Raw genomic sequence first — 19,415 nt, 5'->3', positions numbered from 1 at the left:
CAGTGCTGCCCAGAGTCCTGCTGGCAGGAAGGAGCCAGACAGACTCACCTGGGCCATTTAGGTCTTCTAAGACCCCCATGGGCTGACTCAAGCTCCCTGCCCCACTGGTTGCTCATCTGTAAAAAAAGTTAATAATAATGTGCATCTCACAGAGTTGAGAGTATGAAAGGAAATCATGTGTTAGATTGAATCCTAGGAAATGGCCAACATTCAATTGTTTCTTACTGTCCAAAAATGGTAATTTCAGATGGCTCGCCCTAATATGTAAACAATATTTTGTGAACTCTAAATTGTTAGTTATTGTGTTAAACAAAACACAAGCTTTCCATCCATGTTCCCTAATGAGTCTCCAGAATTCTGTTTGCAGGACCGGCTCAAAGGCCGGCCGGCCCACAGACAGCTCGAGACCAGCCAATGCGCAAGATCTCCGGGTACCCAGAGAGCTCCCTCGCGTTCCTCTGGTCTCACCGCAAACACGGGTACAAGCCCTTCCCACCCCAAACACAACACCCTCCTATGATCATATTTGGAAGTTTCACTATAATGTGTCCAACTGCATTGGCATTTATTATACTCATCCCTCTTAGTGCTAGGTGTTGCCTCTCAATTCTGAGGACTTGAGTTTTTCAGCTTTGACAAACACTCATCCATTCTTTAAAAAGCATCTCTTGCAACAGAAAAATCTGACTAGATTAAAATTAGAAACTTTTGTACCAAAAAGCCCCCACTATAAATGGAATTGAAATATGATTCAGGGAGTGAGGGGTGGGTGGACAAGATGGGTGAAGGTGGTCAAAAGGTACCGACTTCCAGTTATAAATAAGTCATCGGGATGTAACGTACAGCAGGGTGACTATAGTTAATAATACTGATTTGCATTTTTGAAATTTGCTAAGAGATTAGATCTTGAAAGTTCCCAACACAAGAGAAAAATATTTGTAACTGTGTGATGACAGATATTAACTAGACTTACTGTGGTGATCATTTCACAATATATACAAATATCAAATCACCAATCATATACCTGAATCTAATATAATGTTATATGATAGTTATGGCTCAATGAAAAAAAAAAAAGGATTCAAAGAGACAAATCACAGAAGAGGAATCCCAAATGGCCAACAGACTATGAAAGGATGGTCAAACTTAATAGAAATCAGGGCCATGCAAATACAAATTATGATGAGGTGTAATTTCTCATCCATCAGACCGGCAAAATTAAAGTCTGAAAATATTAAGTCTTGGTGAGATTGATGGAAAATGGGGACAGCCATATACTGCTTGCTGGAGTATAAACTGAGGAGCAATTGGACAGAATCTAGTAAAATTGGGCATGTGCATATCCTATCACCCTACAATTCTACTTCTAGAAGTATGCTTGGAAAACCCTCACCCATGTACCTAAGGCACATATCATTACATTGTTTCATTGTTTCATGATAGTAAAAATTTGGAGCTACTGCTTAAGTCCATCTATCAATAAAGTACTCTTTTAAAAATGTGGTATAGTCAGTAATACAAGGAAATATTCTACAGCAGTCCAGGGGAATTAACCAGAGAGCGCTAAAACATACTGTTGAGTGAAAAATAGTGAACTGCAGAAACTTAGGTACATATACTATAATTTAAGTAAAATTTAAAGCCACAGACAAAAGCCTCATGCATTTTGTACATATAACAGGCTGGAAAGAAACAGACAAATTCATGATGGCGATGGCTGCCCTCAGGAACAAAGACGGGGTGAGGAACTGGGGTCAGAAGGACCATCAGCTTTATCTGTAGTTTTATTTCTTTGAAAAAATTACTTGAAGCACATCTGGTAAAACAGTATGAGTTGTCAGTGTGACTGATGGGAACACAGTGTCATATTATTTTCGGTTCCATTTTGTAGTTTTAACATTTCTTTAAAAATTCCCCTCTGTTCTGTTTTCTTCCTCTGGAACATCTATTAGAAGGCTATTGGAACTTCAGATTTTATTGTCCCAATCTCTGAAATAGATGAATTTGTATTTTTCTTCTTCTCTTCTTCCAGAAGAATCCCTCAGCCCAAATTTCCAGTTCAGCTGCTCTTGTAAACTGTAATTATTTTGTTATCAGCTCATTGGCTTCGTTTTTTATTTCCATTGTTGTATTTTTGTCTTTTTAAGAATTCTCATTGGTTCCTTTCCCTCACAGCCTGTCTACTCTTACTTCTCGGATGCCAGACCCTTACTTATTCCTCTGAGGATCTGGATTATATGTAAGTCTCCCTATGGTGACACTTCGCTTCTGTTAAGTTCCTTCTTATTGTCTGTTCTTCTTTCATGGTGCTGGCCTTACTCAAATGTTGGCTGACTTTTGCCTGTGCCGGCCGTTGGGGTTGAGAGGTCACACAGACTGTGCGTGTGCTACAGGCCTGGGGCGGGAGTGCATGGGAGCGGGGGCGGGGGGGGGGGCTGTCCCTGAGGACAGGGTGTGGCAGAGGCTGGTCTGGTGGGTGTGGGCACTCTGGCTTCTGGCAGGCGTGGCGCAATGCCTTGTCTCTCTGACCCAAGCCCATGTACATCAAGGTGCCTGGAGGGAGATGCCCGGGTGGCCCCTGACTGGCTGAGTGTTTGTATTTATGTGGGCAGGGGTTGGTTTATAGAGACCAAACACTGTTCTTCTAGGTAGTTCTCCCTTTGAGTTGCCCTGGCCCCGTCCGGCTCCCAGGCACCCCTTCCTCTGGCATGGGGCTCTCCTTTCCACGTTTTGTTCTGTGTTTTCTTTCTTCCAACCGACCCCATCAGGAATTCTCCAGTTTCTGATCCCCCAAGGGACCTCTTCATGATTTTGAGTTGCAGATTAAAAAGAATATCTTGTCTTTCATTTCTTGGGAATGTATCTTATTTATAGTCCACCATCTTGAATCTCAAGCTTCGAAAGAGAGCTTAGGGTTAGCCCTGTGGATTTGGGAGTCATTTGAATAACATAAAGCTTGAAGCAGGGGAGGGAAAAAGATACTCAGAACTTGTGCACACAGAGAGGGAAAGCCGGCCAAGGAGAGAATTTAGGAAGTTACCCCTACTTACCAAGTTGGGATAAGATAAGGAACCGATGGGAAGAAGACTGGGAGCAGAGGGGGGAGGAAGGGGGAAGACTGCAGAGGGGTGGCAGGACCGGCCCTGAGAAGAGGTCCCGAGAGAACCCTGGGGTTGCCGGTGGCCTCCGCGAGCTGCCTCCCGGGAGGGGAGGGGCGGGGCCAAAGCCCCAGGAGCCGGGGCGGGGCTGGGGTGAAGGGAAAGCTCAGGTCCCCCGCGGTGGAGGGCCGCGGGCAGAGTGGAGGGGGACTTGCAGAGGGTGAAAACCAGTCGGGAGGGGGCTCTGGTGGTGGACCTTGGGAAATGTCCTCCATTGACCTGAGGGCTCCTGATACCCACATGTACGGAATCCGTACTTTTTATAGGAAGCGGATGGAATTAGCAGAGTGGATAATTGTTTCTATTTGTAATGTGTATAGCAAGAGGCATACTGGAAATACTTGTAATTCCCCCTTATAAATCCATCTTTGTTTAGAAGCAGTCTTTGTTTGCTTTTTTAGTTTTCATGAATAGGGGACATGTTTCCATTTGACATTGAATGATGCAAGAAATGCACAATTAGGTGTCACAGTTTTTGCCCTGGGGAAAGTAATAACAGGTGCAGTAACACTTTCTGTTCTTGGAACAGGTATATCACTGTTGTTCAGAGCTTGACCCTGCTCTCCTGAAAAGACTTCTTTCTGTTTACTCTGTCACCAGGAGAACCATCCCAGCTCTGAGATGCACAGCTGCTTTGGCACAGGGCCAAATTGGTGGGGTTAACGTCTGGGTACTGCTCGGTACCCTGAGAGGACATAGAGGGTGAAGGAATCCTGTGACTGGAATCTGAGTCCTGAAACTGTCTTCTCATTGCTATGAAAGAAGGACATTACTGCCCAGCCCAGAGAGGACAGTCCTGCCTGGTTTAGGCAGATGATTGAAACCGAAGGAGCGATGGGGCAGAAAAGGGGGAAATTTAAAACAAGACCCTAAACACAAGGTTCCAAGAGGGAAAAGGGGACAGGTAGAGTGGACATTAGGAGTTCTTTTTTTCTTTTCTTTTCTTTTTTTTTAATATTTGATTTATATGACAGAGAGAGACACGGCGAGAGAGGGAACATAAGCAGGGGGAGGGAGAGAGGGAGAAGCAGGCCTCCCGCCGAGCAGAGAGCCCGATGCGGGGCTCGATCCCAGGACCCTGGGATCGTGACCTGAGCCGAAGGCAGATGCTTAACGACTGAGCCACCCAGGTGCCCCAGGAGTTCTTTTTTTCCTTTAAGAAAATTTAGATGTAGTTAGCATGTAACATTATATTAGTTTCGGTTGTAAAACATGACTCGGTATTTGTATATACTGTGAAATGATCACCACAATCAGTCTAGTTAACATCCATCATTACGCATAGGTACAAATTGTGTGTTTGTGTATGTGATGAGAACTTTCAGGATCTACTCTCTTAGCAACTTTCAAGTATTCAGTACAATATTATTCACTATAGTCACCATGCTGTACATGTCATTCCCATGATTTATATATTTTGTAGTTGGAAGTTTATACTTTTTAACCCCTTCACCTGTTTTTCCCACTCTTGGGGTTCTTTCTTTCTTTCTTTCTTTTTTTTTAACAAACAGCTTTATTGAGGTGTAATAGTCAATAAACTTCATATTTAAAGTATACAATTTGATAAGGTTTTTTTCTTTTTAGTTCAGTCTGAATAAAACCCAGCATAAATGTATTGCTTTGTTTTGGAAATAATGGCTCAGTGTCTTTGTTCTGACAGCTTCCTAAGGGCAAACCACAGTTTGAAGTTGTCATTTTGGGTTTAAACTGCACAGAAAGAAGAGACAGTGAAACTTGCTTTTTGTTTTTATTTTCTTTTAAAGTCTCCAGATCTTGCAAGGCCAGTTTCTCCAGACCTACAGGCAGATAGTCGTGGCACCTGATCCTATTTGAAACAGATATGGTTTAAACGATACCAGCCAAGCTTAGTGATCTGGAGGTCCCCGTTTATCTTTATGGTATCAACTGCAGATAACGTTTGAATGCGGTGGTAAAAATAAAAAAGTTGGTGTCCATCCACAGACACTCTGAAACGTAAGTGTTCACAAAGAATTTCCACCCTGAATGGCTGGTCTGGGATGGATGGAAAGTAAGGGATGGCTGACTGTTCCTCAGATACTCAAGAATTTTTGTATTTTGAACACAGCTTTGCGTTCAATTGCCACATTGGCAGGAGGGTTTTCAGAGTCACCAGAAGTCAATCTGATGGAAAGCACTCCGGCTTGAGGTCTATGGTGCCCACCACCAACACCTTCCTGCCTGGTCTCATGCCAGCTTTAATGTGCCCACAAAATGGAACTATCAGTCGTGGGAAGTACCACAATCTCTTACTGGAGAGCCCAAGGAGTTGCTTAAATGCCCATCATCTAGTTTCAGCACTGCATCGCAGTGGATCAGGCCAAAGTCTTGCACTGGGGAATGAGGCGGAGCACGGAGGGAGGGCTGCTTGGAGGAGGCAGGAGGCGGGGGACGTGGGACGAGAAGCACAGGCAGGCAGGGATCCAGGGCAGAACTGAGCGGGGCTGGGGAGAATTGGAGGCTGGCTCCCGTGCGCACTACAGCTCGATGAGTTTTGATGTATGGATGTACTTGTGATACCATCGCCATTATCAAGATATTGAATGTATCCATCACCGTCCAAATTTCCTTGTGGACCTTTGTAATTTCCACCCCACCCCCCAACCTGCGTGCCTAAACAATCATGGGTCTGCTTTCCGTCACTATAGAGAAGCTTGGATTTTCTAAAAGTTTATGTAAATGAAAGTATGCGGTATGTACTCTTTTTCTGTCTGACTTATTTCACTCAGCATTATTATTCTGAGATTCATTCATGCTGTTGTATCGGTAGTCCATCCCTTTCATTGCACAATAGTATTCTTTCATCTGCTGGTAGATATCTGGGTCGCTTCCAGGTCTCAGCTATCACAAATAAAGCTGCTATATATATTTGTGTAAAGTCTTTGTAGGGACATGTGCTTTCATTTCTCCAATGTAGATTTCTGAGAGTGGAATGACTGGATCATATAGTACGTGTATGTTTAATTTTTGAGGAAACTTCCCAGTGTTTTCCAAAGTGGTTGTTTCATTTTCTATCCCCACCGGCAACGTAGAGAGTTCTGGTTGCTGCACATCCTCACTTGGTACAGCGTTTGGTAGAGCCCGTCTTTCTAATTTTAGATATTCAGATAGATCTCAGTGTGATTTTAATTCGCATTTCACGTGGAGTTCTTTCAATTTAGGATTTCACAAACATAACAAGAAAGCTAAGTTGAGAATTATTCTGCCCATACAGTTGCCCTAAGAATAAACAGAAATACTTAATGTATTACAAGTATCACAAATAATGAATGAGCTCTGATAAACTACTCTGAATCTTTCCTCTTTAAGCATTGGCTCCCATCGGAAGCTAGCTGAGGCCCAAGAGGAGAAAATCTACTTGGTCATGTGTTCAGTTCTGTCTTCCCTCTGCTCCAGTGGGGCCCCCTGTCTTGCCTTTTCTGTGCTCTGAAAATTTCTCCAGCCTCCGCAGGAGTCAGAATGAGCCTTCTGCCACATCCAGATTTTTATGATTATAAACAGAATTTGAGCATTTGCTCAACATTTAGAATTAAGGACAACTATCACAAACTAATGTTTTTTCCACTTTAGGCAATGGCTTGTAACCTCTTTGGGGTCTTGGATTCTTTTGAGAACCAGACAGAAAGTCAGGAGACAGGAAATGATAGACATACACACAAAAGAGGGATGCATGGATCCAGCTCTAGCTAATGCTGTTGGACAGATATGTGCAGTGCTGGAAGATACCGAGGGGTTTTTCCTTTCAATTAGCCTATTCAAAATGTGAGTGGCAGGTGTTGCCACATGTCCTGAAAAGAAATGCTGGAAAACAGAGTAAGGGCCTGGGGATCAACGTCCTATGGACATTCTCTCTGCCCTAGACCTTTTGGTGATTCAAGTCACTAAATCCTGTCTCCTGTTTGAGACAGTGTGGCTTGAGCTTTGGAACCAGGAGCTGAAATCACCCTGACAGCTATGAGGGGTGAGTTGTGGAGCAGAGCAGGCCTTCTTCCTCGGAGAGAGCCAGCTCCCACCTATAGGGTTCCCTTCACAGGGACCTGTCACTACTACCTCTGGCCCCGCCCCTTTGGTGGTATCGGGACAAAGAGGAGCCTCTGGCCCCTGAAGAGGGCCTGGGACACCATCCCTGCACAGTAGAGCCCCATGTAACCTTTGACCAGTCCCGGAGTCAGGTGTCCCATAGAGTGCCCATGCCTTGGCCAGCCTTCGGCCTGGGGGGAGGAGTGGCAACGCGAGTGACGCAGCCTCCGAGGCATGTGCACCCCTCAACTGTCGCCATAGGCCACTGGCCCAGCTCTGTAGGCCACACAGCAGGAGCGCACAGGCCCCATGGGGGTGCGGGTGGGGGGGCCAGGTCTGCTCTCAGGCGGCTGAGGACTGGCCGGGCTCCTCTCTGACGCGGCAGGCAGGGCCCCAGGATAGGGCGATACTTTCACAACCCGACTTCACTCCCTTCCTCAGCCCCGAGCTTTCGGGCAGCCTCGGCCGCGGAAGAACGCAGGGGACGGACTTAGCACGCAGGCAGGACCCCGTGGACGGGACTCGACAGTACTTATCATCATTTCTCACTGCTCTGACTGGAGCGCCAGGTTTCACGGGCCCGTGAAGACAAACCCGGGCGCACCACCTTTCACAGCCAAGTTCCCAGCCCTTCCCGAGCCCCCGGGGAGCCGCCTTTCCCCAGGTCTTCAGTGTCTATCAGCGCAGAGGTGTAGCTAGGCGATGGGCCACGCTTTGCTCTGCGCCACGCTTTGCTCTGCAGGGGTGCAGCTTCCGAGCCTTGATTCTGCGGCTGCGGGCCCTGACAGCTCTGGCCAGGCTGCCCATGCCAAGGCACACCGCCCCTGCTGCCACCTGACGGCGGGCATCACGCCACAGCAGCCCCCGGCCCCACCGTGTCAGAAAGCTGCTGCCGGGGCAGCGCGCTGGGCGCCGGCCTCTGCCGCGCGCAGGTTCGTTACTGGGACCAGTGATGGGGATGGCCTCTTCCGCCTGTGCTGTCTTCATGCGAGCGGCTGCCGGGACTCCAAAGGGAATGGAAGTTTTGTAGACCATCCACTCAGTTAGTCTGCGCAGACTTTTTTTTTTTTTTTTTGGTCTTGATGTATCTCCCTGAGGCCAGGAGCACTGCGCTGGGGTGTATTTGAGTATCGGGTGTCATGAATGCTGCACCCAGAGCCGCTACCAACCTTTGGGGACCATTTCAGGCCTGGTTTGCTCTACCAGTCTTTTTCTCCATCATGGGAAATTCTCTCTGAGGGGGCCCATTTCCTTGGCACATTTCAGCATTTGTTAGCCGTTCTGCCCTGTCTAAAATGTCCACAGATGTTTAAACCTCCACCTTAGTAAACAATGATAATATAAAAAATACATACGTGTGTGTGTTTACATCTATGTCTGTGTGTACACACATACACACACGCACACATAGATACACAGGTGTGTTAGCCAGGATCCTCCACAGGAACCGAGCCAATAGTATTACATCCATGTATGGTACATACACACACCCCCCCCTCGTATATAGCATGCTGTAGACTATACATATACACCGTATACTATTCTATACTATATATATAGCATGTGCATATTATATACATATACATACGCATATAGAGATTTGTTATGAGGAATTGGCTCATGTGATTACGGAGGCTGAGAAGTCCCATGACCTCCATCTGCAAACTGGAGAGCTGGTGGTGTAGCTTCAGTCCATGTCTGAAGGCTCGAGAACCAGGAGCATCAATGGTGTAAGTCCCAGCCTCAGGGCAGAAGAAGAGAGATGTCCCAGCTCAACAGACTGAATGTGAATTCTTCCTTCCTTTTGTTCTATTTAGGCCCTCCACGGATGGGATGAGGCCCAACCATGCTGGGGAGGGCAGTCGGCTTCACTCAGCCTGTGGACTCAGATGCTAATCTCATCCTCACAGACATAGCCAGAGTAATGTTTAACCAAATTTCTGAGCACTGGTGGCCCAGTCAAGTTGACACATAAAAATTAACCATTATAAGCCTCTCATTCTTCATGTTAAATAGATCTTTTTGTAGGAGAGATGTCAGATGACTCTTGATATATATGCGCCTTAGCTCTGGACCAGTCAGAAACTGTGCTGTACTTTCCAGATGTAAATGTAGGGGCTTTAACATTAGGTAGTTGGGGTTACGCTATCCATTCAATTTTTTTCATCCTTTTTTCTTTCTGAACTCATTTATTTCTCACAGCTCATGACCTCACCAAATACGATTTTCATTTAAATTACAAATTACTTTTCATTAAAATTAGAAAGCATATAATTTTCTGCTCTAAATATAAAAACCTATCATTACACACAGGATTGTAAGGAACACAAACATCCCGAGTCTCAATTATCTTTCTTGCTAACCTTCTCAATTACTGCTTAATTGTTCATGGTTTGCACAAGGCTAGAGTGGATTAAATCATCCTTTCCATCTGAAAGCGAATGCTCTCAATACCTTTCTGAGCCTTTAATTAAATATGTCAACACACACACATGTTGCTGCAGTTCTAATCATCCTAGGAAAAATAATACAAATAATAATGGCAATTATTATGTGCCAAGACACTGTTCTAAGCACTTTGTATATACATCACCTCACTTAATCTTCACAACAACCCATTTGATGCCCGTTTCATGGGTGAAGAAGCAAAGCCCAGAGTAGTAACCTGCCCAAGGTCACTGGTTAGTATGGACCTCACCTGGGCTACTGTCCGTTATTCTAAGGGAGGGCTTCCCATACCTAGCATCTGTTTATTTCTGCATCTTTTCCCTCTGCAAGAACAGAAAAAAGAAAGAACATAGCTGCAAATATGCTACATAACCTGGTGCGTGTTTTTCAGTCACAATCTGTCTTTCTCTGTCAACTTCTCCTTCTGAGAAACTCCTGAGCCCACTTTAGAAGTGACCCCACATAATGCTTTGTCACTTGGTGTCCTCTGGTGCAAGGATGTCCTGGGGCCTTGTCACCCCCCGAGGTTGGGAACCAAACCTTGGTGAGTGAGCTCCTTGGGGTGACACCGAGGCACATCCTTTGGGACCCTCAGTCTGGAAGAGGGCACAATTGGGGCCATTGGGAAGGCAGCCGAGAGGATTCGGTAAGCCCTGCATGGGAAGGGTGTGACCTGTTGGCATGTTGGGCTCTTGGTTGCAGTGATTAATCATGAAGGGAGAGCACTGATCCCTGTAGATATGAAGAACCATGAGGCTGGCGCTGGGCTGGGCATGTCTCTGGGTGGGCGGTAGTGGCGTGGGGCCACTGATGCTCAGCTTCTCTTGCCCCGAGAGGCCAGGACCTGTCTTTCTGCACGGGCCCCTGCTTGTGTGCTCTCCTTCCCCCACTCAGAGCAAGGCCCTGCCTGGAACGGACGCTGTCTTTGGGTCCTTGACATCTGGCAAAGGATCCCAGCAAGGGCATAAGAGGCCCACAACACAGAGCTGGGAGTGGAGAGGACAACGTGGGAAGCCATTACAGATCGGACACAGAGACACTCACAGTGGGGGACATCAGTGGGGAGGTGCCATTTGAATTGGGCCTTGAAGGTTTGGATGTTGCAAGCAGAGGGGGGGGCCCTGGGGTGGGAAATCACAAGAGGAGAACAGCGGGCAGAGAGGGAGGCTAGACAGGCAGGTCTGGGCAGACTGGGGAGGGCCTTACCTGTTGGACCACCCATTTCTATAGGACTGAGAGCCCCACAGATCAGGGATAAGTGATGGTCTGGGCAGGGGCTGAACAAGTGAGCTGTACCCCCTACGCCCACCCCAGACAATGCCCGGCAGTCTCTGCTGGGGGGCCTATTTCCTGTGTTGTCTCCTATACTTATGCATTAGGTGGTAGAGGATGAGGGATGGCCAGAAGGGGGAAGAGACCATAGGTCATGGGGAAGAGGAAGTTGGTGGAGAAAGACAAAGCACACAGCCCAGTGTCTTTTGGGAGAAGGTGAGCAGCTAAAAGGGATGACCAAGCCAGAAAGCAGGGCATCGTCCTAGGCTCCTCCCCTCCTTCATCCCCCAGTCAGTCAGTCAGTCAGTCACTCCTTCCAGCCATTTCTACCTCCTGCCAACATTTATGCTTCAGCTCCACTAAATTCTCTGTATTTTTCGAGACTAGTCCCATGTTTTACATTGCATTGGTCTGTGAACATTTGGTTCCCTCCGTCTGCAAAATCCCCTCCCCACCTTATCGTCTTGGTAAACTTGTACCCAACACCGCTTTACCAACAGGAGAGACGGCCCCGTGGTTTGACCGCAGCCTGCACAGGCTTGCACAGAAACAGCTCTCAGATGGTCTTGCCATTGTCTGTGTGGCTGCTCGGAGACGTTCCTGTCAGCTCTTCGAGAAAACACTCACCACCCCGCTGCCAAGAGCGTGGTGAGCTGACAGCTTCAGCTGTAGCCTCCTTCAGAACCAATCTCAGTCTTCAGCTGAGGCCGCATCCTTTTCAGGTGGCGTTACAAGGCCGGCCATTTTGGCACAAGGCCGGCCTTCTCTAGTGGGCGTCTGGGCTCCGGAGCTCCCTGCTGGGCAGGCTGAGACCAGAGCGGGTCTGCCTTGTAGCCGGTGAGTTCTCCCCGCCCTCTCCGGCGTCTGCTGCCTTCTCACAAGTCCTGCCCCGATGAGACACTGGCACTCCTACCTCCACCTCAGTAGGTAAATAAAGATGGAGTTTGGGGACCAATCACCCCATCACCCAGCTGGCAATTGGGGCCACATCCCAGGAGTTAGGTGAGTATGGACAGCCCGGAATGAGCTGGTGGTGACTTGGGGGAACGTGGGTGGAGAAGAATTATCCTCTTATTGGGAAGATTGGCACTGGGAAGGTATGCAGAGGAGAATCATATATATGTAACTGATAAATATATGTTATATGTAACGTATTTATAAGTGTATACACACATGTGGGTAAGTGGAAATGGATAGTTGCACTGGTGATCTATAGGTACATAATGAAAATCTGAGAACAATTAACAAAAATTGAAAACTAAGTGGAAAACTAACTAACTAAGAGCCAGAGGGTTTCTTTGGCACCTTACAGAGAAGCCTTCATCTTGCACGGTTGGTGAAGAAAAAAGAGCTGAAAATGAAGCCCAGGATTTAATAGGCAGAGGGGCTGAGCACCAAAGATGGTTGAATGCTCAGCCAATGCGGGTTGGTAGGACCCTGACATGTGGGATAGGGACTTCCGGGTGGATATTCTGCAAGATTCTGAATCCCTGAAATTCTCTGGCCCTCAGAGCCTGCAGAGGTGGCTCACCAGCTACATCAAGAGTGTGAGCCCCCAGCCCCATGTGGGTAGACAATACCGAGGTCTTCCCCCTCACACAAGGCAACAGGGGTCCCTAACTCTTTTCCACCTCTAACTCCTTTCCTGGCTGCCAGCTGACAGCCAGAGTTAAGTCGCTGCATAATTTGGCTGGGGACATGCTGGCCCGATGGAGGAGGAAGGGGACTAGAGCCCAGAGGAGTTGGGAGATCTGGTTCACATTCACCAGCAGGGGCTAGGGGTGCTGGTGGGCCTGGATTCGTGGAGAGTTGCAGGACTGGGTGAGGGAGCTACATGACACAGGACTTCACACCCTGGCAAGAGCCCCAGGAGAAGGGGTAAGCTCATTGCTAGGATGGCTTCTCGAAGCCGGGCAAAGGCCATAGCTCAGGCTGAGGGAGGTTGAAATGTCTGAATTGCCAGGAAAGATGGTAGAGGAAGGGGCTGAAAGGCTCAGGGAAATGAGCAGGCACTCGGAATGGATATAGTACGTTAAGCAAGAAGACAGTGTTCTCAGGGGAGACTGAAGAACACACCACTCACCAAGGCCATGACTAAGTTGCTCACTGGTGTCCCTCCCCTGCAGGCCAGGACGGATGCCCAAAGAGACGGGCACAGAACCTGGTTCGCTGAAGCTATGGCTGTGACATGGAAAGTTCAGTGTGACCATCATGGAGGCCTGATCTTTAGAGACGTATAAGAGGGTCAATAGAACAGTGTTCTTAGTGGAAAAGAGATGGGCACCCAAAAGAGTACTGTGTATATATATATGCATATGTCATCAAAGGAGACTAAAAATGAATGAGTGGGAGGCTAACGGTGGTCACCCCAATACAAAGTCATGATGTCTTGCCTGGTTACTGGACCCAAGCCTGTTTTCAGACCCAGAACCTGTTGACTGAAGAGGTGGCTGGAACACCGGGGAGAACCCCACAATACCATGGCAAGTGTGCCCTTTCACCGTTCCCGGTCCTTCCCCAAAGGGACCTACATTTACTCCCTGGGGAAAGGATAATATTCAGACATTTCAAAGTCTGTTGGACCCAGGGTCTGAGTTAATGTTGATCCAGAGACTTGAAATGTTATCATGGCCCCCTGTTAGCATAAGAGCACATGGAATCCTCGCCAAAGACCCAACTTACAGTGGGTTTATTGTGTCCATAGACCCATCTGGTGATCTATGTAATTGAGATTGACATACTTGGCAGTTGGAGTAACCTCCGCACTGGAACCTTGGCCTGTGGCGTAAGAGCTATCAGAATGGTGAAGGTCAAATGCAAGTCTCTGAAACTGCCCCCTGCCCTTCAGCCAGAATAGTCAAAAACAACGTCTGTCACATCCTGAGGGGAAAGGCAGAAATTAGTGCCATGCTTAGAAATCGGAAGGATGCAGAGAAGGTGGTCCCTGTCCTAGTTCTACTTAAATCAGCAGTCAGGTCTCTACAGAAATGAGATGGTTTCTGGAGAATGTATACAGCCTACAGCAAACTCAGGCAAATGGTAACCCCAGTCACGGCTTTCCTGCCAGAGGTGGTGTATTTGCTGGAGCAGATTCACAAGGTCTTGGGTACAAGGGATGCGGCCACCGATTGGGAAATAGATTTTTAGCTATCTCTATCGGAAAAGAGGGTCAGCAGCAATTGGCATTCACGTGGAATGGAAAGCAATATTCATTTATAGTTTGTCCCGTCTTAATGCAGTCTGAAGAGATCTGGACTGTCTAGATATTTAACAAAACAGCATACTGATTCCCAACATTTATGACATTATGCTGATCAAGCCAGATGAGCAGGAGATGACTAGAGCTCTTGGTGAGATACATGTGACCCACGGGGGGATAGAATAAAGTCTCCGGAGATTTAGGGTCCTGCCACATCAGTAAAACCGTTAGAGGTCCAGTGGTCAGTGGTGTGCCCAGAGAGTTCCTCCAAAGTAGAAGACAAATGATTGCATCTTGTACCACATACAAAGAAAAAAGCACAATGCCTAGTGGGTTTCTTTGGGTTCTGGAGGCAACATATTCCATTCCTGGCATGTACTATTCTAGCCCATATACCAGGCCATACGAAAGGATGCCAGTTTGGAGTGGGCCCCAGAGCAGGCAACAGCCCTGGAGCAGGTGCAGGCTGCGGCGCAAGCGCCCCGCCCCTTGGGCCACGTGACCTGGCAGATCCAATGATGTTGGACGTAGGGGTGGTGGGAAGAGATGCCGTAGGAAGTTTTTGCAAACCCCAGTGGGAGAATATAGCAACTCTGGGCTCTAGGATTCTGGAGCAAGGCCGTGCCGTCTGCAGCGGAAAACAACTCTTGAGGTGCTACTGAGCCCCGATGATGTGGGCAGCTGGGGCTCTCAGATCACCACCCTCTTTGCAGTTAGCAGCACATCTTTTCTTGAAGGAGGATCTGATTAGTACATCTTGTTACCAGGGGCTCAGAGTCCTCAGCAACCAGGACGTGGGTCTCACTACAGGGGGACCACTGGGGCAGCAGAGGGTGAGGGGCTTTAGAATGAATAGCAGAGGTGCAAGACCATGGGTACCCACCGTGGCCCCAAGATCCACTGTGGCGAATGGGGTCTCTATGGCACCCCCCAACTTCCCTCTTATAGTTTTCCCTAAGGAAGAGGGCCTGCAGGGCCCAAGGGGAGCTGCTCCCCACATGTGTGTGGAGAGTGGGTCCACGCAGCAGCACTGCACACTTCGGCAGACACAGAGCCGCGCTGCTCGCTCCCCCTGCAAGAAGCCGCGAGCGGCGAGGTGAGCGGACGGCCTCAGCATCGGGGTCCGCGTCAAGGTCCGCTTCGGCTTTTGAGCTGAGGTCATGCTCTTCTTGGGGTGGCCTCAGCCAATGACTGAGCATGATGATAGAATAGGCCCTGGCTGTTTCTACCCAGTGAGGGACGCTCCTAATAGGAAACCTTGGACATCTTTTCCCAGCGGTCCCGTGGGGTGGCAAAAAGTTTGTCAGGTCGGCATTGTGCTGGCTGTCGATCCCCAAACCATTTTCCTCCCCTTTCTTTCATGACATTACTTGCTGATGAACCTTGTGCTCTCCCAACTCTCAGAGACCTCCACTGGCCCAGTCGGCCTGGCACGTCCCCTCTGATCTCTGAGGGCGCTTGTCTTTACAGCAGGTGTTTTGTACTTGATTGTGGTCTGACCGACTGACTAGCGGAAGGCCCAGCTTGGCTGTCAGCACGGTGCTCTGTGCCTCTGGCAGGGGCTCTAGGATTCTTGCCTGCGTTCTCGGAGAGTATGTGGCCTGTGGGCCACTGGGAGGGAGGAGGGGGACAGAGTTCAACAGGAGAAGCTCAGGCACCAGCAGCCGGCGGTATGTTTATGAGTTTGCGGTTCTCAGGGACAGCTTCAGGCCGGAGGACTTGGGCCGCCAGGTGGGGCCTCTGCAGTGTGGACCCCATCTGGGCCTGGCTCCCTTCCCACCAGACCCTCCCCTGCCTCTCTGAGGGCCAGATGAAGGAGGAGAGACTTTCGGATTAGGTGCCAGGGGCTGGGGTTGGAAGAGGCCGCGAGAGCCCCAGCACCTTCCAAACAGGAGCTGCCTTCCAGAGAGCAGCTGGTGCCACCGAGACACAGGAAGCAGGGGACAGCATTGCAGAGTGACGGGGCAACCCCCTGCAGTCTGGCTGATGAGAATCCGGGGTGGCCACAGTTGTTGAAACTGTCTCTGCACACTGACTTGACCATTAAAACTGAAAGCACTGGGGCAGGGAGGGGTCATTTTATCAGTGTTCTTTTTTTTTCTTTTTAAGATTTTATTTATTTATTTGACAGAGAGAGAGACAGCGAGAGCAGGAACACAAGCAGGGTGAGAGGGAGAGGGAGAAGCAGGCTTCCCGCTGAGCAGGGAGCCCAATGCGGGCCTCGATCCCAGGACCCTGGGATCATGACCTGAGCTGAAGTCAGATGCTTAACGATTGAGTCACCCAGGCGCCCCATTATCAGAGTTCTTTAAAAAAAAATTGACGTACAACGTATTAGTTTCAGGTGTATAACAATGATTCAGTATTTATATATAGTGTGAAACGATCACCACCATAAGTCTAGTTAACATCTGTCACCACACATAGTTACAGGTTTTTTTGCTTGTGTTGGAAACTTTTAAGATCTACTCTCTTAGCAATTTTCAAGTGTGCATATTCAGTATTATTAACCATAGTCACCCTGCTTTGCATTACATCCCTGGGACTTATTTAATTTGTATCAGAGGTCTTTATGGTCACAGAGCAGGGCTCCAGAGGGAGGACAGATCAAGGAATTAAACCACCTCCCTCTGCCTCTCTAGGCAAGGCACAGATGTACCATGAGATCCCTAAGGGACCCTGCTGATAACCACACCCCAGCTGCTCTTTGTAATTATTGTCATTTGTTCTATTAGAGGGAATCATGTGAAACTGCCATTTTTGTAGGTCAGGAAACAGTGAAATACTGGTAATTTTATTTGGATTGACTTAATATAGAGAGCTGAGTTTAGGTTGGGGTGTATGTATTCCCAGACTAGGGTAGCTATTTACGGACCTTCCCACAGCTAGTATTCCCCGAGCGCCCCCAACAGGCCAGGCCTAGAACAGAAGTCTTACCACGCTTTCTCTAATTCTATTCTTAGCGCATCCCAAAGAGTAAGTAAAATTATTATCCCTCTTTTTCAGATGAAGAAAGAGAGGCACAGTCAAGTATCGTGCCTAGGGACAGACTTAAATCTGTCTGACTTACAAACCCATGTTCTTTTTTTATTTTAAAGATTTTATTTATTTGAGAGAGAGAGCACAGAGGGAGAGTGAGAGGGAGAAGCCGACTCCCTGCTGAGCAGAGAGCCCGACATGTGGCTCGATCCCAGGACCTTGAGATCGCGACCTGAGCCAAAGGCAGGCGCTTAGCTGATTGAGCCACCCAGGCGCCCCTAAATCCATGTTCTTGACCGACTCCTGCACTGACTGCCCTCCCCCCACCACCCAAAGTCCTCTGTGTGGCTTCCAGGGAGTGAAGTGGGGTTGGAGACTGGACATTTGAGTTAAAGGACTTCAGAGAGCTCTGGACCGAGTGGTCCCTATGTGATCATCAGGGTCAGAGAGAGACTTTGTGTGGCCTAAGTTGATACAGCTTATGACTCTTTTTAGGAAAAATAATGCCCCAAACCCCTTACTTTTACAGATTTTGTATAAACATATGTCCATATGAACGTTTGCTAGGGCCTCTGCCCTGGCCTCAGAAGGGACTTGTGCAAGGGGACGGGGGCTGAAGCTTAAGCTTCATTATCCGGGTTCTGGTGCCCTAAGGGGCGGGGCAGGAAGCAGCTGTCTTCACAGAGCAGGCTCAGCGGGGTGCTCTGGTCTGGCACTGCCAGGAGAGTCCAGCACATTGGCAGGTTTTACCCAAGACCCAGGGAGATTGTAAACACACAGACTCCAGGTGGCCTGTGCCTTTTCCAGAGGCCAGACTCTGAGAAGAGTGTCCAGGGTCTGCGGGGGTGGAGGGGCTGTGTGTGTGTGTGTGTGTGTGTGGAAAACCTTACACACCCTTGTCGGCATTTCCTTGGCAGAGAGCACTGCGGCTTCCACTTCTGGCCACTAGGGGGAGCTGCTAATCCGGCAACTATGAAGAGCCTCGTGCTCCCAGTGCCCCTCCGTGGCACCCACGGCCCCTGGACCACTCCCCGCTGTTATCCTCAGGCCCAGTTCTGCGGATGAGGCCTTGCCTGCATCCTGTGGCCTCCCCTTTCAAGGAACAACCCACAAGGGTGAGGGTACAGCCGTTGGAGGGAACCTATAGATTTTACCTGGATTATACTGAGGAGGAAGTTTGTCTTCCTTTGGAAGCCACTGATCCTTTAGAAAACTCCATAGGTAAAAACTAGCTAAATGTTTAAACTAGAAAATTTAATTCACGTTTAACTCAAGTTTAAGAATAGAGAGCATTGAACGATTGTGTAGGTACATCTGGATTCTGTGCTATGATTTGGAGAGTTAGACCGCCAGGCTCCCAGGAGGGCCTCAGCCCTGCATGTGGTCTCTCTCCTCGACTCTCTCCCCGGGACTGGGCTTTGTTCATTTGATAAGCCCTGACCTCGCACACCCTTTCCGGGATGCACAAGTGAACAGAGAAAGAAGGAGACAGAAAATGGGAGGGACGGAAAGGATGAGCCCAAGACTGACTGTGGCTTATTCCATAGAACTTTGTCTACTCTCTGCAGGACTTTAAAAATAAAGAAGAGAGGGGATATAAAGGTGGATAAGTTGGTATTCCTGCTCTCAGGTAACTCACTTTCTTGTGAAAAAGAAAGACATGCCGGTAACTGTGGTATTGGGCAAAGTATAAGGGCCTTCCTGCGGGAAGCCAGCCTCTAGCTGCCGAGGCCTCCCGCTGCGAGGTGCGCTCTTCAGGGGCATTTATATCTCAAATGCCTATTTAATACTATTTAATTTGTGTTGGATATTGTGTGATGATTTTCATCTGTTCTTTGTTGTTTTGGAGGGGCTAAATTTATCAGCTGAATATGCAAGGATCTTCCTTTTCCTTTTCTTCTCAAAGTGGCTTGGGTAGAGATGCTACCTGTCACTTGTCTATTTAAAAGTGTGTTCAATTTTCCTGGCCTGTCAAAAACAGGTGAAGAGCTTGGGTGGCTTTCTAAGATTTTTAGTTCCAGAGTGCCCTCTTGTATTGATAAGTGAGATTTCCTTAACAGATGGTCATTTGTGAGGGAGAGGTTTGTGTGTCTCCTGATTCTGATTCCATAGGACTCTTACTTTCCACCATTTTCCTCCTTTCTTTTCTTCACTTCCCAGTGTCCAAGTAATGCCTCCCCTTCATTTTTTCTTAAAAAGATTAATTTATTTATTAGGGAGAGAGAATGCATGAGTGGGGTGGGGGTGGGGATGGGCAGAGGGAGAGATTGAGGAGAAGCAGACTCCCTGCTGAGGGCAGAGCCCAGTGGATACGGGCTGGA

General features: G+C 48.3%; 1 pseudogene; it reads right to left on the bottom strand.

Annotated features, from left to right (window-relative positions):
* Positions 1-4,983: 4,983 nt before the first annotated feature.
* LOC116633701 lies at positions 4,984-8,183 on the bottom strand (annotated as a pseudogene).
* Positions 8,184-19,415: the final 11,232 nt, after the last annotated feature.

Source organism: Phoca vitulina, unplaced genomic scaffold, assembly GCF_004348235.1.
Source record: "Phoca vitulina isolate PV1807 unplaced genomic scaffold, GSC_HSeal_1.0 scaffold8, whole genome shotgun sequence".
Lineage (NCBI taxonomy): Eukaryota > Metazoa > Chordata > Mammalia > Carnivora > Phocidae > Phoca > Phoca vitulina.
The sequence above is the reverse complement of the archived record's forward strand: the minus strand, read 5'-3'. Positions and strand labels throughout refer to the sequence as shown.